The sequence below is a fragment of the Crocodylus porosus genome, unplaced genomic scaffold (genome assembly GCF_001723895.1).
Source record: "Crocodylus porosus isolate Cpor-Errol unplaced genomic scaffold, CroPor_comp1, whole genome shotgun sequence".
Taxonomy (NCBI): Eukaryota; Metazoa; Chordata; order Crocodylia; family Crocodylidae; genus Crocodylus; species Crocodylus porosus.
The window spans coordinates 13,931,550-13,955,348 of record NW_017728931.1 but is presented as its reverse complement, the minus strand read 5'-3'; the positions used below and the strand labels follow the sequence as shown (position 1 = coordinate 13,955,348).

Here is a 23,799-nt window from a genome sequence, read left to right as displayed (position 1 = left end):
TTTGAGTTAAGAAAGAAACAGAGGCACACACAGCAATAATAAAACATAGGAAATTTAATTAAATGGAAGACGGGTCTATTTACCACCCCACACCCTGAAACCCTTACGTTAGCCACACAAGTCAGTGGGAGTCACCTGCCAAGCTTCTCTCCCTGGAGCTGGAAGCAGGGCCTGGAGTCAGGGAGGAGCTCTGCTTGGACCTACCACAGCAGTCCCTGAAGAACAGCTTTCCATTTCCAGCTCCCGCTGTGCAAAAATGAAGTTTGTTTCTTACCCATTGGGACTTTTTACCGCCTATACTTTTCCCAGAGCCTGATGAAGGGCCTTTCAGCCCAAAAGCTTGCATGCAAGGATATGCTTTTGCAATTTCTTGGTGGATCTAATAAATGGTATCACTTTGGAACCAAGAGTTCTAGATTTTTGTATTTCTACAGGACATATGACAGCTCTATTTCCTGCCCCTCAACCCCTTCTCTGCCCGGTGGGTTGGGGTTCAGGGTGGCTTGGGCTTGATTTAATGCCTGACCCATTTTCTGCAGCTCCCCGCAGGGGGGAAACCACAGCACACGGCTGGTGTGTGGGGAGAATCCCTTAGCAGGCACAGCCCAAACTGGGCCAGCCTCCAGCCACTTGTTCCAAGTCCAGAGACCATTCACGTCCCTTCCATCAAGGGAATGACTTTTTTTTTTTTAATTCGGCACCGGGCCCCGAGGCACTTCAACACGGGACCGATACTTGACTGCCTTAAAGACACTTTCCCTCCCAGAAAACCCGGGGCTGTGCGTGGTTGGCTAGGGGAGCTTTGCTCCCAGGCTCACGTGACTCGCGGGAGCGGGCGGGGGAGCGTGAAATCCACATCCGGGTGAGAAGTCCATCTCGGCGGGTGGGTGCGTGTGTGGGGCTCGGCCGTGCGTGGCAGGAAGCGGCGCCGGTGCCCGGGGGCGGGGAGGTCGCTGCCAGCCACAGCGCATCGGCCGCAGCCGCGCGGGGCGAAGGTGCGCGCGCTCGGAACAAACGTGGTGTGGTGTTGGGGAGGGGCGGGGCGGGGCAGGGGGAGCCGAACGTTCGGGGCGTTCTACGCAAACAGACCAACCAATTGTCTCAACTGTTTCCGGGCGGGGGAGGGGAGGATTTCGGAGTCCCACCTGCACTGGATTGCCCTGTTCCCTCCCGTTCACAGGCCACTGTGCTGCACGGTCCCACCTCATCCCCGGTGCTGGGAACAGCGTGGGTACATGTCTTCTCCAGGCCACACCTAGCGATAGGTCTCCCTGGCCCCCCTGGGGTGAATGCGTGTGGCAGGGAAGCTTTTCACTGGTAGCGGTGCCCTTTCTCACCTGTGCTTTAACAAGATGGTGCCTTGTGAAAAGAAGGTCCCCTGGTTGTTCCTCTAGGCTTGGACTTGGGACAGCAAAGTGCTCTTCCTCCCCCACATGCTTTCTGCGTGATCTTGTGCCCGGCCACTAAGTATTAGAGTCCAAAAAGACATACAAGGGCACCTCAAGCTGTAGGCTTGTGCCTGCCAGGATTTTCAAAAGTACTTCCATGCCTTATTCCCATTGATATCACGACATCACATATTAAGGTGTTTCTTGGGTTCCAGCAAGCAGGACTTGTAGTAGAGATGATCTTATTAGCCCAAGATTTTTGCAGAAAAAAACAAAACAAAACCTTAATGGCAAGCTTTCAGGCACAAGTACCCTTCATGAGGCATTGGAGAAAAGATTATAAAAGTTCTCCTGGGTAGAAGTGAAAGTTCATATTTTATAGGCTATCAAAGAAGAGTCAATAGACAGAAAACTCCTCTGGGCAGTCGATTCATAGCTGTTATGAAGCCTCTCACCTGTGATGATATGTGAAGATGCAAATTACTTTGAAACAAAGGCAGGAGCAGTGTCTCATATTTCAGGTGGTCACAGTTGCCTCCTGCTTGGGAAAATTTCATTACAAAAATCTTGGGCTCCAGGCACCTGTGTGCTTTTAAAAATCTGGGCCTTGACTTTTTCTCAGCCACTGTGCTTCATCTGTAAAGACAGTATTGGTTGTCCCTACCTCTGACAGCTACTGTGAGGAAAAAATAGATTCAAGATTGCATAGTGCTCAGATACTACGGCAGTGGGTGCCATATCAGTCCAATAGATGGTGCGTTCTTTCTTCTTTGTGACTGAAATGTCCAGTAACTAGTAGGACCCCTCTTCCTCGAGAGAGAAATTCATTGCAAAAGTTGGATGTGGCTTTGGGCAAGTGGCTGTGTTTGATTTAGCAATGGTAAGCAGGGGTGATAGGCAGGATGAATAATCTGCTTGTCATTAGCACCTTGGGATCTTTTAAAGGGACAAGAGTGTGTATGGAATGAGGACATGATAAAACCATCTACAGAATTAGTTTGTGTTTTGGGTATATGGTTTAAAGAAAATTTCTAGATTTGAAGGGGGAGCATAACTCTACAATATAAATGGGTACAAATGTGACTTTCTGAGTCTGCTTCAGGGAGCTGTAGTGAGCGGGGCCTAGTATCCCAATCTGCAATAGCAAAGTGGCACTACTGAGACTCTGGCTTGCTTTGCTGGTGCTATTCAGGAGCGGAAGCATTACTCTCAAAAGTAATGTTCATTTCGCTCTGCTGATTCCTTGAGTAGCAGAGGCCTTCTCAACCATTCAGCAACTGTAAAGAGTGCCTTTGGCAGTAGTAGTGCAGCAGTCAGGAGATTTTGGTTGAGGAAGATGAATTTCTTTCTTGAAGGACACTATCTGTCAAGAGTTTTTTCTTGAGAATCAGTTACCTGGCAAAGTGGATTTGGCCAGACTTAAGGTCTGGAGGACAGTGTTTGCAAGATGGAAATGGAGCCAGCCTCTTACTTAAATTCACATGCCAGGGTCCAAGCTTAACTGCTACTTTGTGGAGCCCTGTCTGTGTGTGGTACTCCTATTTTCCATGTCTGCAGTCTTACTGTTAAGTCCAGCAATACATGGTTTGGCATCTTCCTTAATGCTTCAATGCTGCTTTGATCAGGGCTTCGATGCCTAATTTTGAGCAATTCAGTTTTTTATAGTGGTGCTTAAGCACCTACTTCTTTCCTGTCTTTGTGTTTGTTCATATATTTTATGTCATGTTTTACCTGGAGATTTGGTCCTAAGTGCCTTTAACTTTATATTTCTGCATCTGACGTGGCATATCAGTACCAGTCTCCTAAACAGCTAAGCAGAAGTTGGTGATAATATTTGGTGCTTTGATATTTGGGTGCTTTACTTTTATTTGTAGATTGTTAGCAGTTCTGTCCACCACAAGGCAGACAGAAGAGATTCTGCTCAGGGGTTTTAAGGTGTGTCCAGAAGTCAACATGTCAGCTCAAGATCAGGAGTAAATAAGCATATCTACTACTTCTGCTTCTTTTTTTTTGTTGTTGCTTCAGAGTCTTACCAGAACATGTATGCATGCCTTAGTCTGGACACTAAGAGAACACGGGGAACATCTCAGAGCCCTTCTCAAGTTAGTCCAGGGAGACTTTTGTAAGTCTGGTGCAAAATTATTTTGAGTTGTTTTAAAAAAGAAACTGCTGAGCAGAGGAACTTCATGCACGTGTCACCTGTATCAGTGTAGCCTCATCAGCAAAATGTCCCACGATGTAATCTTTGAGGACTAAGGTCTCCATCAAGTTTTGAAGTTTCTGTGCTGAAATATTTGGTATCAGTGTTCTGGTTCACCTGATGAGATGGATCCTGTACAGAAGAATTTTGAGGTAGGAGGCATTCATTACAAGACAGCCTACTGTCCTTTGACATTGTGGTGTCTTATTTGTATGTTTCAAGTATCCTCATAGGAAGTTAATGGAATTTCTTGCACTCCATATTCCCAGCTTGCTAATGCTAACAGTGATTAACTATTACTAATATTCTTGGGGATGCATCCATTTGCCCCCTCTGAACCTGATGTGTATCCAGTCTCAGCTTTGAGGCTTACATATTGCTTTAAACTTAGCTTGGACTCAGGTTTTTGTATTACTTTCACTAAAATGGTTACTTGATCCTTGAGAGTTTTCTTTTTGTCACATAAAACTTTGTCTTTGATACCAGCCTGTTTGCATATTTTGCCATATGATACAACAACTTATGTGGTTTCACTGGTTTAGTTTAGGTCTTTCCCTTGTTAAGGCAGTGTAATTGTTTGTTTGAAATTAGGTTGATTTCAGAATGATGCTAAACAATATGGGTTCAGAGGTGTCAGAAGACTCTTCTGAAACTAGTATATTTCCATTGCACAGGAGTGATTGAATTGTATTCTTCAGGGCAAGTGCTAACAGTTCCCCAGTTTTTAAAGAGTTGCTGAGACCTAGTAAATATGGCATGTGCCTGAGAAGTTGGCTTCTGGAAAATCATGTCCCTCACCAAGTGGAACAGAAACACAACTGTGGTAAGGTGTGAACAGACTTTCACAAACCTTTTTGCTTAAGAGTTGGCAGAATCCTTTGCCTCTATTCAGTTGAGTCCACACAGTTTATTTGACAATTGTTAAACATATTAATTAGTACATCGCTGTGTTATTGTCAGGGTCACTCCAGACTTTCCTTTCTTTCATGATGCTTGTATTCAGAACTTCCGTGTGTCCATGGAATGATCACCTGGTCTTGTCAAAATGGCTGAAAAATAACTTTAATCATATCTCAGTATGTTTCTTATGTGAAAAATTTTATGTGGTGTGTGAGCTTTGGTTTGTGGAGTAACTGAGGCTTAGGCTCTACAGATTGATTTTCCTTATACGTTTCTTGAAGGTAAGATAGTGCTTCATATCTCTATGCAGATGCTATTAACGAAGAACAATAGGGTATGACCTTAACTTTGCATAAAGTATAAATGATTACACAACTTGTGCAAGGAATTATTGGGGTGATATCTTTTATTCAGTGGGCTGTGTAGTTGGGATACTGTTAAACAAGTTTTTGAATGCAAGACATTCTTCATCAGATGTGAGTAGTGAGAGGCAACACAGCGTGCCATGATATCAGTGAGAATTAGGCCTAGTGTGCCATTGTGGCTGCAACATCTAACATCAGATTTATGTTTTGATGTTTTTTGATTAGGGGTGCACCAGTAGAGATTTTTTGGGCTGATACCAGTGGCTGATTTTTAAGGAGCCATATTGACCAATCCAATTCTGATATGCAGCTGGGCAGCTTGGAGACCAGTGTCAGGCTAGTAAGTCTCGTGTGGGGAAAGGGGGAGGGAAGGGGTGTGAGGGGGTAGATCGAGGCCCCCATGGTGAGGGAGGGATTGGAGCTGCTCAGCCAGGGTAGGGCTCAGGACGGAGCCTTGAGCAGCTCATCTAGGGGGCTGGGCAGATCCTGCCCTGTGTGCACTCTAGGAGGGCATGGGGGCATGTGCCCCCGGATCTGTGCAGGGTGGGTTGGGCTGCCACTGTGGGCTGAGGCCGGGACTGCGCCGGGCTCTTCCTAGTGTGGGTGTTGGGCTGGGGCTGAGCTTGGGGTGATTGGTGGCAGTGTTGGGAGGGGGCTACGGGGGGGGGCCTGCAGCCACCCCAAAGTTTGCCATACCCCTGCTCCCAGCACCACTGGTGCCTGCCTTGGGTGCAGCCCCAGCCCGCAGTGACAGCCTGCCCCACCCTGTGTGCAGATCCTGGGGTACATGCCCCCCCATTCCTTCCCAGGGTACTTGCAGCAGTGGGAGCTGCCCCCCTTGGATAAGCCACTTGCAGCTCCGTCCCCTGGCCCGCCACACCCTGGCCCTCCCTCACTGCACGGGCCTCAATCTGCACCCTCCCACACCCCTTCCCTCCTCCCACCCATTCCCCTCCACCAGCCTTGCCAGGCAGATGCTGCTCTCTAGACTGTTGGGCTGCTGTCCTGGCCATGTGCATGCTGCGGCTGCGCACATGCACAGGGCATTTATTGGCCACATTGGGCAAAAAAAAGTCGATTTCCAACACTGTCAATTTTCCCTATATCAGTGCTGATCTGATATGGAGCCGATGTGTTGGTGCACCTTTATTTTTGAGGTTTTGTTTCTGATCACATACCCTATTTCAAGCAATCTGCAACATTTAAGATTGCTAAGGAGAAATGTCTTATTCTTTCATTGTGTGTGTTTATAAAATAAATAAATTCAATCTTGCTGTTGGCATGGCCTTAGTGCTACTGCCTATTTCATTTTTATTCTTATTTTTTATTCTCATGTATTTATGTTTCCTCTCTCTGAACATCTCAAATTATTGTATCTACTTCCAGAATTGACATGCCTTGAAATGCCATTTTTACAGAAAAGAATTGTGATTCAGTTAATTCTCCTCTTTAAGTGTCATTCCCGCAGGACTTCTATTCATCTGCCAACTTCACCAAGAATTTGAGGATGCTGCCATTGTTTTTTATAATGATGATTGTGATTCTGGGTGTTTTTGAAAACTTTCCTTTTAATTGTTTCCTAGCCTGATTAAGGAGCTGGCTGGATGAACAATGGACAGCTTCTAGAGGCATTGGATTGGCTTACATTCTGTCTTGTTGCAGTTCCCCAAATTGTCAGATGCTTGAGGAGTTGTACTTGTGTTACTGTGGGCAGCCAAGACTCTGTAAGTGAATCTTATTAGGAAAATAGCTTCAGAGAAATTAATGATATGTCTGTAAGTTTTCCTTTCAGAGTCCTGAGTGGACATTCTGAATTACAACTTCGTAATTGATTACATGTACTTGCTAGAGGCTGATTAAACAGCTGAACTTCTGAAGCAATTATGAAAAATATTACTTGGGTACTAGGTTCTTCTAGGACCTTGCTTTTTTGAGCCTGTTCTTGCATGTTGACCTTAAACTAGAGGTGTTATCTAGGGCATTTTCCAAATGTTGGAAATGAGGTTAATAAATATTGACTTACAGGAATACTGAGACCTAATATTTGTATAGCTATTAGGCCCCTCTACATGTTACAGATATTGTGTATTAGTTACCCTGAGACAAGCTACACATGCAAAACACCTATGGTACCATAAAAGGCTCTGATCAGCTCTAAAGTTAGAACTGAAAAATGTGTACTAACTTTTTAGCTGATTGCTACCCAGTTTTAATTTGCATGTGTAGCAGGGTCTCTTGTGGCTAGGAGCCTTGTCAGCTGATGGAGCTTCTAGCCCCAGGAGTGCACCATGCCCACCCACAGCTTGGAGTCTTACATCTGAGGGGACTCTGCCCCAGCAGCTGCCCCACAGCTGAAGATGCTAAGTTCCCACAGTGTGGGTCCTGGCAGCTAGAAGGCATGACTGTGATCTCCCAGCCCCAGGGGTGCATGGAGCTGCTGTGATCTCCTAGCCACAGGGGTTTCATGAACCCCTGAAGCTGGGAGATCGCGACAGCTGTGTCTCCTAGTTCTAGGGATGCGTTGGGCCTCAGCTGTGGGGCTTCCAGCTGTGGGAGCTTGCTGCTTGCTGTTGCAGGAGGAGCCAATCGCACCTTTATTTGCATGTGTAGAGGGGCCCTTAGTGATTCTCAGACAGAAAAATACATTAAGTGAGAAGTATTATTAATATTGTGATTATCGTTTTCTTTGCAGTGGGGTTTCAGGTCAGCTTCAGGACTTTACAATAAGTGATGAAAATTACAAGTTAATTCTGAGAATAGAATCATCATTTCCTTATGGGAAGGGAGGGAGTCAGGAAAAAGTTTGACGATAGTATTTTTGGTTTTTGTTTTAATCCATTGCATAGAGTACCCTGAGGAAAAGCAGCACAGGAAAGATAATATGTTCTCTTTGCCCAGATGATTCAGTTGTTTGTAGGTTGTCAAAGAATAACTTCTGGAAAATGTGATTAATAGTTCAAACTATTAATTTATATAGTCAAATAACAGAATCCAAATTGTATATCTTGATTTTCAGGTCATATATGGCTTTAAAACATATTTTGCAATATAAAAAATGAGACTGTACCAAGATGGTTATAACAGTTTGGGATGTGAAGTCCAAAACCTGATTGCAGTTTCATGGAACATTAGCTTTCCATTGACATTACAGCAGTTTGTCAGAAAATATTAGGAAAATGTTTGAACTTGCCTTGATGCAATATTATTTTGTCCTTTTTGAGAAACTGTTATAATTGTGTTCCTTCCTGCCCGCAATCCTACTGTTTCTTTTCTTCTTCCCTGCCTATTTCTTTAGCCACCTGGACCCTTTCTTTTCTTCTTTTGCACATGCCACTCTGCTTCTCATTTTCTTTTCCAGAACATACTCTCATTTCTTTTTCCATTCATGGGTAACCATGCCTATGGATAGCTGACATCTCTAGTTTTGCTAGTGGCAGTACTTGCTGTGATGGCTCCTGAGTTTTCTCCTCCTCCCAGGCAGGAGTGGCTCAAATCGAAGCAAAGAGATCTTCTACCATCATGTAACCACTCCACAGATAATAGTGGTTCATGGTCAAAATTTGGGGATTAGAATAAAAGAGCACCAGGATTGAGTACTATTTGCAATGAAGCTGTTTGTGTGTGTTGAGGTGAGGAAGGATTATAGAAATGCAAACTCTTAGGGAAAACATCTGGTTAGATGTCTGATGTATAGGTTTCCCTTGATTATTCCAGTACATGCGTTCCCGGAGAACGGTGTATAAATCGGATTCGCGTAAAACAAACCCACTTCACAGTGTAACAAGTAGGGATAGGTTCTCATGGTGGTGAGGAAGGAAGGGAGTAAGGCTGGGACTAGGGAAAGGGTGGGTGGAGGAGTGCTGCTCCTGGGGCTGCACAAGAGAGCAAAGCAGAGGGAACTGTCAGTGGGTGTGGGTTGGGGGGCGTGGCTCTTGCTGCAGCAGGGTTGGGTGAGTGGGAACAAGCTGAGCCCCAGGGGGCATGAGGTGCTGCGCAGCTTGTCTGCACTTACCCCAGCCCCTGCTCCAGCAGCCCCGGGAATGGCTGGCGCTAGCTGCCTGTAGCTCCATCTGTCCCACCATGCCTGGGCTCTGCCTTTCCCCACTCACCCCAGCTCCTGGGCTGCGCCGTGCCGTGGTGCAGGCAGCTGGTGTCATCTGCTCCTGGGGCTGCTGCACCAGGGGCTGGGGTGAATGTGGACAAGTGGAGTCTCAGGTGGCACAGGGCATGGCGCAGCTTGTCTGCACTCATTCCAGCCCCTGCTGCAGCAGCCCTGGGAGCAGCTGGCACCAGCTGAGGAGGGAACTGTCATGGAGGCGGGGGGATGCAGCTCTTGCTGCTCCTCACCCCCTGGGAGGGCTGTGGGCTGGACGGGGCTGTGCTGGGCTCTTCACAGGGGGCATGTGCCCCTGGATCTGTGCACAGGACAATAGGCTGGGGCCAGCGGTGGCACTGGGCTCTTCCCCTGGGGGTGCACAGTGGTGGGGAGCCACTTGCCCAGATGAGCTGCCCGTAGCTCCGTTCCATGACCCATCCTGGCCCTGGGGCCCCAGTCAACCCTGCCGCTGCCTCTGTCCCACTTCCTCCCTCATCGTGGAGGCCTTGATCTGCAACCCCCTGCCCCTCCCCCTCCAGAAACCTTTTTGCTGGGGGTGGTGTGCGTGCGTGCGTGTGTGTGTGTGTGTGTGTGTGTCCCTTACTCCCAAGCCAGAGCCTCCCAAGCCCTGCTGCTGCTCCTCACTCCTAACCCACAGTACTCTGCATCCTGTCAGGGCGTTTGGAACTCCTCTCCCTGGGCTCCAAACCCCACACACAGACCCACAGCCCCTTACACTTTCACAGATCCGACCCCCCCCACGCCTCCCTCCCCCAACTATACAAAGTATCTGCATCATTTTGCACAATTTTGAGTTTTTCTGTGCATATTTTTTTTTTGTGCTTATTTTTTTAAATCATGCAACTAATTGTGATCAAATTTTAAAATTGTTTGACAGCCCTAATATTTTACAAAGCTAGCCTGCTACCACAGTGCTATGAAGGACATCTGTGCTTTCCCAAAGCTGAAAATAATGTATTTTGCATTGGTGTTTCAGATCTCTCTCTTGTGGGGGTGGGGGACCAAAAAAATAACTAACCCTTATGCTTGTAATTAACTGACAAGTTTTGGCAAGGGGAAGGCTTTAGAGAATTATTTACTTTACTTTTTAAAATTTAAATTATGATTGCATATTTTAATTGTGTTACCTGCCTTATCTGCCACTATGCTCCCTGCTGCATGCCGTACAAATATGTCACTTGCACCCGTACTGTGAGTTGACCACCCCAAGGCTAGTTGACCTCTGGAGGTGCCTTCCAGGTCTGGTTTTCTATGACTCTAATTCTTTAGCTGTTCTAAGATATGCTAGGAAAACCAAATCATGAAAAAGTCTTAGTCAGATGAGTAGGAGAATACTTAACAATTAATTCTCCATGCTTTCTTGTATAGATGAATATGTGGAAAAATGCAGTCAAAATATCAGGCAATTAGGATGTTTCATTTTGCTTTTTGATCTCAATAGCTTTCCATTATAAGCATTTATGTAATGACACACACAGGATTTATTCATTTCCAAATTTGGAGTTAAATAATGTTAACAGGTTAGGTCCTGACTCTTGCATATTGGTATGTTACTTATATCCTGCCATGTTCCCGTTTCAAGGGAATGTGAAATGAGTAGAAAACAGTTTTTGTGGAACTGCTGCCGAGGTTTGAATGCCAGAATCACAAAGGACTCTAAGCTCTGGAATGGAACCAGCAGCAAGGAAAGAGTGAAGGAGAAAGGTCAGCTTCAGTGGCATCCTCCTCTTGACCAAGCTTGTGGACTATGGACTCACCATCACCAACACCCTGTTCTGCCAGAAAAACAAGCACAAGACATCATGGCAACACCCACAATCTAAGTATTGGCACCTGATTGACAATATCATCATTCATGCCCAGGGTCGCAAAGATGTCCATATCACTTGAGCTGTGCTAGGAGCTGCTGATTGCTGGGCTGAGTTCTTGAAGGAATTCTAAGAGGTGAGGAAAGCCATCAAGCAGATGGAGAGCAACAAGGTATCTGAAGCGGATGTAATCCCTACAGAAATCTTCAAGCAGGGGAGAGAGGAGCTCACATTGCACCTCCATGTCCTCATCTTAAGGATCTGGAATGATGAGGCAAACCCAGACAACCTCCAGGATGCCATGTTGTGCCAGTCTTCAAGAAAGGAGACAAGTTCAACTGTGGAAACTACAGAAGGACCACTTTGCTGTGCACCACAGGAAAGATCACTGTGAGAACCTTGCTGAACTGTCTCCTTCCACTTGCTGAAGAGCTCTTCCCAGAATCTCCATGTGGCTTTAGGGCATCAAGAGGCACAACTGACATGATCTTCACAAATCGCCAGGTGCAGGAGAAATGCTGGGAACAACATAAGCCTGTCTACTTGGCCTTCTCTGACCTCATGAAAGCTTTCAACTCGGTTAGTTGAGAAGTGTTGTGGAGGATCCTGTGCTCCAAGTTGAAACAGTGAAAGTGTGGGCATCTAGTCGGTTTCATGGCTGCAATATCTCAGCACTATGATTCTCTGAATGTGTGTGTGTCAGGACAGGCCCTGGAGTGTCTGTGGCACCACCTAGGGTCCACCCCAATCCTGCCTACATTACCACATCTTTATATAACCTCCCTGTTTATTTTGCCCATGAAGCCTTGATGTTCTTTTGATGTTGATTGGGAGGCTTTCCCTGGGCCCTGGAGTGTTCCCATCAGTGTCTGACAAACCTAACTGATCTCTTATGGTCTCTGGATCCTCTGCCCATTAGTCAAAACATCACAGTTCTCTGCAGACATTTCTTGTACCTTAGCAGACCTATGGGTGCTTGGTTGGCACTAAGCCAGTGGTCACCTGCTGTGACCTGACTGGTCCTAATTAAAACTTCGGGCTCTTAACTGTGGCCTCCAGTTTTTGCTATAGCCACAGCCATACCTTGTGGATGCTACTCTGTCACCATTTACCTTCTGTATGGGCTTTGGTGTTCTTAGCCTTAGCCTACGAATTACTCTGGCTATTATAGACTGGTAGCCTATGTGGCAGGAAGCCACCTTTGTTTCTCCCCAAAATCTTTACCCTGTGACAATTTGATTAGGATGGGCCCAGCAGAGGAGACACAGCCTTACCCTATCTCTTTAGGTAACCTGAGATGGATACATTCCTGAGGGAAGGGGGAACCTGCTCCCTCTGCCTACATGACTGGTATCAGCTACCTGGGTGAGGGGCATCTACCTGGTGGGCTAGAGTCTGCCCAGCAGCTAGTGATGTATTTCAAATTGGTTGTCCGACAGCCAACAGGTGCTGGCCTCCGTTGGACCAGGTGAACGAGGTCACAGGGGCTATATAAAGTTAAGACTGGCCGGGGGGGCAGCAGCCATGCAGGGGACTCAGACTTAGAGAGGAGCTTTACCATCTGTAACTGGCTCTCTCCCCCATAGCTCATGAGCTAGGAACGGCCTGCCTGTAGAGGGAATCTCCAACAGCTTCTGAATGATGCTTGTCAGTAAGCTAGTCGAGATAGCTGGCAGTAACTCAGATGCGTGATCAAAAGGCTACCTCAGCCAGACTGTTTTGCTCTATGGGATTCCTATGATATTGCTCTATCTTGTACTCTATTTTCACCCTACCCCCTGTAATCAATCAAGGTCTCCTTTGTGACCGGTGTAGGAGACTTATTGAGGGGTGGGTCTAAATTATGCCTAAGAGGCCCCTTATATCTGTGGACTAACGGAGACTTTCCTTTTTGGCCCACGATTTGGGGAAGTGCCCCAAGTGCCTGTACTGGGTCGAGAACCCATAGGACTATTAGGCCTGTGTTTCCCTGAGGACGCAGGGCTGAGAGAGTCCCTTCTCGGGGTGGTGGCAGCTTACGTTACCCCCAGGCTAGTGAGTGTGGTCCAAGAAGGGGTTTGGCCGGACGCGAGGTGCCCCAGGGAGGTACTCGGAGCCTGGAAGGTGGTTGGGCGCAGTGAGGTGGGTGGCTCAACACAGGAGTGCCCCCTGCTGGCCTGCCACAGCCTAGGCACACTGGCTCTGACCTGACCTTTCAGTCTCAGTCTCTGGTTGGCATCTGGCCACCTGTGTTGCCTCCTCTGGGCCTAGATCTGTTTCAATTAGCCTCAGGTTGCCTGGGTCACCTCTTCTGTGCTCAGGCTGTGGCCTTATTAGCCTCAGCCTTCTTCTCTTGCCCCGGCACAGTTCAAAATCTGGCGTGTCCCTCACGCTCCTCTGTGGTCTCCTTTCCACCCCTACAGTTTCATATGCTCTGGTATAAAACGAACAAAAATGCAAGTAACTGCATTAAACTCAAGCACTCAAAGCCCACCTGTGGGTCATCATACCACTGCCAAGCCACCTCCCCTACTCACTGGCTGTTTCAGCCCTGGGAGTACCTGCCCTGACATGGCCTACAGTTCCCATTCCTTGCCAGCCTGAGCTGGCCGGAGCTCCTCCCCCTGAAGTGTTCAGGGCTTTGCTGACCTTTTGCCTCAGGAACCCAGATTTATATCCTCATGGGCTCTTGGCTTTGTGATTAGGTGTTTTCCTGACTGGCCACAGGCATGTCCCCTCAGCCTCCACAGCAGTCTACAGCGGCTTCCTTGGTCAAACTCTTGGAGTCTACCCAGAGCTCTGTCTCATTGTCCTAATGCTAGGTAGCTAGCCACACAGTAGGGCCTTGCAGACTGTGGATCCCTGGCTGCCTACTTCCCTGTGGCTGGCCCAGGTTCGGCTGCCTTCACCTGCCTGGGAACATACCCGCTGTGGTTTCTCCCCTAAAGTAACAGGAGCTCCTGGCTCCCTGTTACTGCTCTGGTGTTAGGTTATACTGAGCATCACTAAAAGCTTGACTAGTGGGAGTTGGATAGGGATTTTATCCTGAAGTCTACTACTTTCTTCTGCCAAAAAGCTCTAATGCTCTTATGCCCTCTGGCTATGTATTGGTAGGACAGGAAAAGAAAATATAATTGTTCACAGCCAAACTAATTGATAATAGACCTCAGTGAGTGATTCTGGGATTTGAGGGCTAACTACTCTTCTGGTCTGTATGCAACATTGGCCTGTATGTTGTACTTCTCAATAGGAAGTTGTTGTTTTGTGCAAAGATCTGTCAAGGGAATTTACTCATAAGCGATTTTTTTTTTCTCCTTTAACAAGAGAAATCCAGCTGTGCCTTTCCAGCAAAACTGTGGAACAGATGCAGGGGGAATTTCTTCCTAACAGCCATTTATTGGGGTGAGAAAGATATGGTTGCCAACTCTTCTAGCAATGATGATCATATTTTTCATCAGAGTGCAATATGCAGCTGATAACTTAGAAATAGGGCACAATATCTCAGTCTGATGTTTTGTCAGCATGATGGAAATTGAGAAATTTAGTGTTCCCCCTCATCTGTCTGTGTAAACGTTATGTGTAATGCCCATTGCTAGGCTATTCAGTACTCCTACATCTCAAGGGTGTATAAAAATCTTTATGAGAGGTAGGTGTCTAAAATACCTTGAGGCTTTAGTTGTATTTAGAAATTAGTAAAAATACATTCAGACAACTGAAAGCAGGGTGCAGTTTGCATTAAAAAAGTGTAAATAATCTTTTTGTATGTAGATAGGTATAGATTTCATTTCTGAGGGACAAGTTAGGGCTGTCCTTTAGCTACTTCTCCATAACTTTGTTTCAGAGGACTGACTTACTTGCAGATAGTTGACGGTCAGAAAAAACAACTAATAATTTCAAAGGCAAAGGATTGTTTAAAGTTACATTTGCTTATCTTAAATTTTGTGACTACTTTGATCAGTTTACTGAGGGTTTTTTTTAGGAAATTGGAGATTACTATCCATTGTAAAAAGCATTCTCCACTACATTAGAAAATACTTGTACTATACTTGAGGTAAAAAAACCACACATCAAGGCATTGATTATAATTTTTTTTGTCTCAAATCAGCCATTTGATATTGTGAAGATTTTTTATAAAGCAATTAATACCATGAACTCGTGTTCTATTTGTAGCACTAAATATGCCTGATGGTACTACAAAAAGCAATTGTACAGCTGTTTAAGTTCTCTGAAGCACTGCAAAGATTCTTAAAGTGCGACAGGAGTAATACTTTCAAAGAGAAACTTCTGATTTTCATAGTGCTACTTTGCAATGCTTTTACAGTTGCATGTCAGGCTACAGGACCCTTGGCATCCCACCATTCTCTTCTCTTCCTCCCTCATAGGCAGCAGAAGGCCAGGGCTAATGCGCAGAGGGCCACAGGGCAGCCTGGGTGTGGCTGCAGTGGGGTGGGGAAGGTCATGCACAGACTCAGATGTGCAGGATGTGCGTGCAGCCAGGATTGCAGCCCAGTGGCATGTGGAGCACTGCCCAGCATGGCAGGCAAGTCTGTGAAGGGGAAGGAGTTGGGAGGAGGAGAGGGCAGGTCAAGGCCACCACAGTGAGGGAGGGAGTTGGGCAGGGGCTGGGGTGAATGGGATCCAGGGGCAGCTCGTGGTATGGGCGGAGCCAGGCTGGCTTTTCCAGGGGTATGGAGGGAGGCACAGGAGGCATGTGCCCCCTGGATTTGTTTGTAGAGTGGAGGTGGGCTGCTGCTGCGGACTCAGGCTTTGTGCTCCGCTGCCTTGGGAGCTGCGTGATGCCATGTGACTGGCAGTGGCAGGCACATGGCATCACGCAGCTCTCAAAGCAAAAGCAGCGGGGCGCAGAGCCCGAGCCTGAGCCTGCAATGGCAGCCTGTTTCCACACCACACACAAATCCAGGAGGCATATGCCCCCTGTGATGCATGCAGCGGTGGGAGTCCCCCCATGTCCCTGGATGGGCCTGTCCCACAACCCGTCCCAGAGCCCCATTCACCCCAGCCCCTGCCTCTGCCCCACTCCCTCCCTCAGTGTGGGGGGTTCAGTCTGGGCGGTCTGTGTCTGTGTGTTTGGCTCCCCCCTGCGAAATATTTTCTCCCTCCATCAATACCGTTGGATGTCTTCCTGAAAACCTGCTCAGTAGTGAGGTGTCAGGAAGCCCTGCTTGGCATCCTATTTCTACAGCAGTCATCGCAGCAGCAGTACTGGAGCTGTGTTGCCCCTGTGACTTCCGTTTATCTGGTCCTGCCACTTAGCTGATCACACAGTTGCCCTCTGTTTGTTGTGTTCCCCTTTGCAGTGCCACTGCAGCTACCAGAAGACAGGTTTTTGCTAGTGTTCTGACAGGTGTGGTGAGAAGGCCCACCCTTGTTGCTAAAATACTGTTGAGCAGCCTGTGGCAAGTGCTTATGGATGCTAACACATCAACTGCTGATGGGTTAAAAGACTGCCTGATCAGCAGTTGCCCCTGTGCTGATCCTAGCTGGAGCTGGTTTTCTCTCTGGCAGGAGCCTCTGACTGCTGCCTGGCTAGGGAGCTCCCTTATGTGGCAACTTCGTAGCTCTCTAGCTAGTGGGATCTAATGCCTGTTTGACCCCATAGCATGGTATTTTTGTAATGCTGCCAAGTGCTGAAACACTTGTAGCCCTACAAATGAGTATCTTTCCATACTTTATCAGAAAATACTACCTTGTAAGTGGAATGTGGTTTATCATACTAGTGTGATGTTAAATCCTATCTAGATACTACTGGACAAAGGACTTGGTGCAAACAATAGAATAAAAGCCTATAATTGATTGCAAGCATTTTGGTTCAGACCATTCTGATTTTGAAATAACTGGAGGTGTGCTAGATAATCATACATTTTATTAATATTCCCTTAGAGTTATTGAACACTATGTATAAATAAAAATATCATCCTAATCTAGAAAAACTATGTTAGATTTGGTGGAATGTTTCTGAAAATTAGTGTCATTATAATACTTTATGATGTTTGATTTTTTTTTTTCCCCCCTCTTTAAATAATGTGCCAGTAATCATTGCATTGAAGGATACATTCAATACTAGAACTGATTTAATTTATTTGGGAAAGGGGAGAATGGAATAATATTACTTTTGTATTTGTTTTAGCTTAGGTTAGCTTTATATTTATCTTGCCTTTATAGTAGGACACAGGGCTGTGGGTTTTTTAATTTCTGAGGAACAGAGTCCTACAGTAAAGTTCTTTGCACTGGCTTACATTTACTGCAGAACTTTAACAACGCTTTTCTATGTTATAATTTTGGTTTAGTACATGTGGGTAGAGAGAAATAAACTGGAAATCCTGTCTCTGTGGGTTGGAATCTAGTGTAGTTTTTGAAGGAAAACAAAATATTTTAGTATACACTTGCCAATTATGCTTTTAAATGGACTTTCCATAGGGTGCAGCTTCTGCAGTGAAAATAATGCAGAGCTTCTAAAATAATTCCAATGCTGCTGATGTATACGCTATAGTTAACTTGCATTTAGTTTTATAAGCTGCTTATGGTAAGATCAGTATGCTGGCCTAAGACGAAATCAGTAAAATTGCCATGTTTGCAAAAAAATTAGCTTTTTGGTATTTCTGACTGTTTGGTGCAAAGAGCATTTAATCTGAGTTTTCAGTATTTGTTTTATCTGAAGTCTTATGCTCTGTCAACTGTGTTGCTAAATTACTTCCATTTTTTTCCTCAGGTTTCTATCTGTTGCAGTAGAAACCTAATTATTTTTCTTTAGACTTTCTAGTAGACAGATTTATTTTCCTCATTTCTTTTTGACTAAGATGTAGATGATCCTGAACCAAAATTTGGATGTACCCAAGTAGATTTAATTACTATTTATCTGTAGTAATTAATTTGGAAAAGATTTCAGAATATAGGGGTTCCTGAAAATTTTCACTTGAAATCAGCCTATTCTAATTTTTTTTTAAACCTATTTATATATAAGAAAACAACAACCTAAGGTAACACTCCTGCAATAGAAATAATGGAGTTCATTGTTTTGTTTTGTTTTTTTTCAGGATCAGTATTTTGGATTACCACTGGCAAGAAAATCTTTTTGTTTCTTTTTGTTTCACCAGAATAGTCACTTATGCTCTTACAGAAACAAGACCTAATTTTGTCTGAATAGTTCTATGGGATTTGGAGGCAAGCATTGTTAAAAAGTTCTGCAGTAGCAATAAGCCTAGTGTGAACTCTGTTCCTCTAAAACTAAAAGGCACACACTGATGTTTAAGTAATTACAGTGTAGTCTTATTTTCCCACTTGTTCAGCTGAGTCTTTCAAAAAGGAGGAGGAGATAGACAATTGAATTTAAAAATGGGTTAATATATTTGTAAAACTTCCAAAATAGATGTGTACTTTCAGGCTAAGTATAGACACTCAGAAAGCCTGAGGCTTAATTGATTCAGTCTTCACAGGTTAGTCTGAACTGTGTAGATTGAACCAATAAGCAAGTGACCAGACGTTCACTTTTGATTCCAGAAATGTTGCCACATGCCTGTACTGGCCCAGGCCACAAGCCAGGACGTGGTGGAATACATCTCCCTGCGCGGCTGGAGCAGACAACTTGAGCTAAGGCTAGCCTGCACACCCTGCAAGAAGGGGTTTACAGGGGACTGCGAGTTAACTTGATTCTGGAGGGGATTTGGGATAGAAGTTCAGTAAATTGAATTAACCTAAATCAGTTAAGTCTGATACTACATCCATCCAGGCTTATCTTAAACTGGTTTGGCCATTTTGAAAGTGGTTTATGTCTACTGAACTTCTGTTGTATTACAGATTTTAACAGTTTTCTGATCACTTATACCAGTTTATATGTAATTTCTTGCCTCAGAATTTTGTGCAAAGAATTTATTTAATTTTTTTAACAAAGAGGTAAATTGAATCAGTTGCCTTTTTAAAAGCATTTGAAAGGTCTTATGTTCCTTTTTGTTCATGTGTAAACAATGATAATATAAAGCTAAGATGAAACTAAAACAAATGGAAAATGAATACTCCAAAAACGAACACAATATACTCTGCAGCCTATAAGCAGTAAGATTTTGCCAGGCATCATTTGTCAACCTATGCTACATAAGCTACAGCAAGAAAAGATTTGGAAGGTTATTTTGTATCTTTACTCTTTTAAAATGTGGATTGTGGTTTTTATGGTGAGGACACATTTTTGTAAGGCAGATTTCCATGTGGTGGAACTGAATTGACAGCTCTGTTGTCTTCCACTAAAGTCTGAACAAATCTACATAGCTTGTAAAACACTGACTAAGAAATGTTTCTTGTCCCCAAACTGTTTTTTCCCTTAAAGACATCAGAAAATATCAAACCCAAGTTAACCATTGACTACATAAACCACTCTTTTTAATTTAAGAACCTTTATTGTATAGCAGCTGAGTAAAATTAGTGTTTGTACTTTCATTAATAATAATCTTAATATCATAAAGTGAAATTACAATTCCTTATAAATAACAGTAGTTTTTGCCTATAAAAATTTGAAAATAATGTATATATAAAGCAGCATGGAAGAGCTCAAAAATCCATTTTTACCCAGGTTAAACTATGAATGACTATGAAACATCTGGGGTTAGTAAAACTGAAGAAGGATAGAATGCTGGCAGTAACTTTGTTACAGTAGGAGCTACTGTGTAGTTCTTACTTATTAATCCAGTCCTTGTTCCCCCATTAGGTTTGAGTTACAGAACCACATAATGAAAAAAAGAGAAGGATAAAAAAAAAAGAAAGAAACAAACCCAACAATGTGCACAGTTGAATCTACTTTTAATCTTCTGGCAGACTGGAACACCCGCTCAGTATCCTGGTGACAGACATCCAGACTACAATGTGAGCTGCTCTTGTTAAAGGGACTGAGCTTGAATTTCATTTTAGAAGGGGCAGCATCCTAAAATGAATTTGACATCCTTGGATAATCTTTTCTTTACTTAGTAAGATGTTAACGACTTGTGTTATTTTTGTATATAAGTTGTATAGTCAGCAATATTTGCCTACGGAAAGTAGTGGTTTGATTGTGAAAACAGCTTATAGGGTTACCGATGATGAGTGAAGGAAAGCAGTTGTAATCTTTTTATTAATACATTCTGAAAAAATCTGACATTTTAGAAAAGTAATGGATGGGCCAACTAATGCTGTCAGTTTATTTAAATCTAAACTTTTTGTTTAGGCTTCTATAGGAGAATAATTCTTCATGTATAGCTGTTATGTAAAACTGATACTTTTTAAATTTAATTGTTTTTTGTTATTAGCATCAAGCCTATATGAAAGGTTATTAATAATGTTGAAACATGCAGACTTTAACCTTGCAGTTTTCCCTAAGCAAAATGTTCTTTGACTTCAGTGAGAATTTTGCTGAGTAAAGGCTAAAGAATTGGCCTATGATTAATATACTGAGGTCAGAAGATATCGTTGTAGTTGTTCTCTGGATGTTGAATGTACTACCTGTTTTCTCAGTATTGCCAAGAGGGATTGCTTTCGCATGGTAATTTTAGGGTAATTTTCAGTAGTTCTTTTTAAACAAAGTCTAGCTGTTTCAAAAGCTGTAAAACTCTGTTAAAGGGAATGACTTGTTAACTTACTTATGAACTTCTGAGTTGTTACATAATATATGGAAATGAACTTATATTGCTGTTTACTCTTTTTCATGTGTGTTGGAGAAGGTTATGTGGTAAGTTTATTACAATTAAATACATGCTACTTATGCATTTATATACAAATAAACTATATTTGAACAAAGGTCGGGAGATGCATAAACCTTAAGAAAAAGTTGGGAAGTATTAAATTTGTAGGAGGGCAGATAGTTGGTCTCCATTCATACTGGAGAGTAGAAGTTTTTAGGCAGCTTAAGGTGGCCAAACTTATGGAAAAAAATCTCATCTGCATCGGCGTTTGCACAGTATTAGTTTATCACTAACTTGTTGATTAAAAACCATTAACACATGTAATAGTTAGATACTGTTTTACTACCATAAGCAAATATTAAATGTATTGTCTTGAACCCCAATTCAACTATTTAAATGTGTACTTGCCTTCTAATGTAAAGCCAGTCAGATTACTCATAATGCATGTACTTACTTAGCACTTAAAAATGTGGTTTCTGGAGCCTTTGTGCGTCTGTTTCTCTCTCACTCAAATGTGGGTGATGATGTTTGTCTATGTTTACCAACTGGTTAAAGATCTGAAGAAGAAAAAGAACTATACAGATAAATGGTAGTTGAAATCATAGTATCATAGAAAATTAGGGTTGGAAAGGGCCTCAGGAAGTTATCTAGTCCAGCCCCTTGCTCATTCCCAACTAGATCAACCCAGCTAAATTTTTGTCTAGCCAGGTCTTAAAAATCTCCAAGGATGGAGCTTCTACCACCTCTCTGGGTAACCTGTTCCAGTGCTTTACTACCCTCCTAGTGAGAAAATTCTTTCTAATATCTAACCTAAACTTCCGTTGCTGCAACTTGAGACTGTTGCTCTTTGTTCTGTCATCTGCCACCACTGAGAACAGTCTAGCTCCATCTGCTTTGAAACCACCCTTAAGGTAGTTGAAGACTGCTATCAAATCCTCTATGTCTTCTCTAGACTAATTAGCCCAGTTCCCTCATCCTCTCCTCAGAAGTCATGTGCCCACCATTTTGGTTGTTCTCCGTTGGACCCTCTCCAGTTTGTCCACATCCTTTCTGTAATGGGGAGCCCAGAACTTAACACAGGACTCCAGATGTGGCCTTGCCAGTTAAGAACAGAGGGGAATAATCACTTCCCTCGACCTGCTGGCAGTACTTCTACCAATGCACCCTAATATGGTGTTTGCCTTCTTTGCGGCAAGGGCATGCTGTTGGCTCATATTCAGCTTATTGTCCACTGTAACTCCCTGGTCCTTTTCTACAGAGTTGCTGCCCTGCCAGCCAGCTCCCAGCCTGTACTGATGTATGGGATTGTTCTGTCCAAAGTGTAGGACTTTGCACTTATTTTTGTTGAACCTCATGAAATTTCTTTGGCCTAATCCTTCAATTCCTCTAGATCTCTCTGAGTCCTAACCCTACCCTCCACTGTATCTACTATTCCCCCCAGCTTTGTGTCATCTACAAACTTGCTGAGGGTGCACTTTATGTCTATGCCATCTTCCAGGTTGCTGATGAAGCTATTGAATGAAACTGGCCCCAAAACTGATCCCTGGGGCACTCCACTTGATACTGGCTGCCAGCTAGACATCGAGCCATAGATTACTACCCTGAGCCCTATGCTTCAGCCAGTTTTCTATCCACCTTACAGTCCATTCATTCAGCCTGTACTTCCTTAGCTTGCCTGTGAGAATGTTGTGGGAGGCTGTATCAAAAACCTTGCTAAAATCAAGGTATAATGTGTTAGATTAGAAGCACAGAAACTTTAACAGGAGAAGAAATGACTTGCCTCGTGTGAAGCAGTGTTGTGTTCCACTAGAATAAGTATGAGTTTGAGCCAGGAGTCTTAGATCCTAATCCTGGTTCTCACATTGATTTCATATGTGATCTTGGGGAAGTCTTAACTTCACTGATAATCTGTTTTGTCCTTCTTATCAAAAGGAGCATAATTATATTTTATATATTATTTCTAAAGATTTTAGGGGCACTATCTAAATGACATTTTGAAGTATTTATATAAATTAGGGGTGTCAAACTATTAGAAAAATTGATTGCGATTGTTTGCACAATTAAAAAAATTAGTTGCAATTAATTATGATTCTAATTGCACAGCTAAGAACTCAAAATTATGTGCAGAAAAACTCAAAATTATGCAAAATTATGTTAGTACTTTGTATGGTGTGGGGGTGGGGTATGTGAAAGTGTAGGTGGCTGTGGGCGTGTGTGGGGTTTAGAGCCTGAGTAAAGGGGATTCCCGGACGCCCTGGGAGGATGCGGCTGTCTGGGTCAGAAGTGTCAGGAGCAGGGCTGGAGGGGCTGTAGCTTGGGAGTGAGGGGCAAACGCATACACACATGGCCCACAAGGTCAGTCTGGGGAGGGGTGAGGGGAGAGGAAAGTGGGAAGGGGCATTGCAGGTGCAGGTTGAGACCCCCATGGTGAGGGAGGGAGTGGGGCAGGATCAGGGGTAGGGCTGGGGTGAATGGGGCCCGAGGGCTGGGGTAGGCCATGGGACGGAGCTGCAGGAGTTTGTCAATGGCTACTGGTGGGGCACAGTTCCCTGCTGCTGTGAGCACCCCCTGATGGCAGCATAGGCTGCGTGTACCTCCTGATTTGTGTGGAGGGTGAAGGTGGGCTGCATGCTGCAGGCTAGGGGAGCTCATTTTCCACAGGAAAAAAAAACCTAAAATCAAATACCAAAATTTATAGGTACTTAGAATTTATTTTGTTATAGTGATTTGAGGACTGGCAGCCTTCCATGTTGCTTTAAAATTGTAAATATGTCAGCAAAACATTGTGTTCAGTTGATTTCTCTCTCTCTCTTTCTCTCTCTCTCATTGTAATCGTGGATTTTGGGGTTTTTAATCAGAGAATTTGCTATTTTTTATCAGATAATTTGTGATTTTTAAACAGAGAAAACCAGGATCCCTGGTATATCCGCATGTAACACTAGACCGTTTCTGTCAACTTCAGGTTTCAGCTGCATGTAAACTGTTCTAAGGATAATGTGCGTCCATGCCCTGGATAATGGTCAAATTCGGAATCATACAATTACTAGATGTGATTTTGGTTGACAGAGGGTGTGTCTGTCTACATGAGATGCTAACTGTGTAGTAGTCTAATAAAACTACTCAGTAGCGTTTCAGGAAAAACTCTGCCAATATGCTACTGCACAGTACTTTAGGCTACCGTGCAGTTAACATCTGAAAAAAAAACATGCACTGATGTTACTGTGCAGTAGTGCAGAGTTACTGCATGCTGATTTAGGTTTTGGTTATGCAAAGACTAAACTTAATCCGCAATAACTAAGGTGGAATAATGAACATGTAGACACGCCCAGAGTTTCTTTAATATTTTGGCAATGAAGCTCAATTACAGTTCAGCTAAAGAA

At 44.1% G+C, this 23,799-nt stretch overlaps 1 protein-coding gene across 4 annotated transcripts in view; it reads left to right on the top strand.

Moving 5' to 3' along the window:
* The first annotated feature begins 821 nt into the window (after positions 1–821).
* The window catches only part of CCDC91 (coiled-coil domain containing 91), a 340,351-nt gene continuing 317,373 nt past the window's right edge, over positions 822–23,799 (top strand). Inside the window, exon 1 of one of the 4 annotated variants that reach the window (XM_019544237.1) lies at positions 822–862. The gene's annotated coding sequence lies outside the window, so the exon portion shown is untranslated. The other 3 variants (XM_019544236.1, XM_019544239.1, XM_019544238.1) reach the window with 3 other exon arrangements.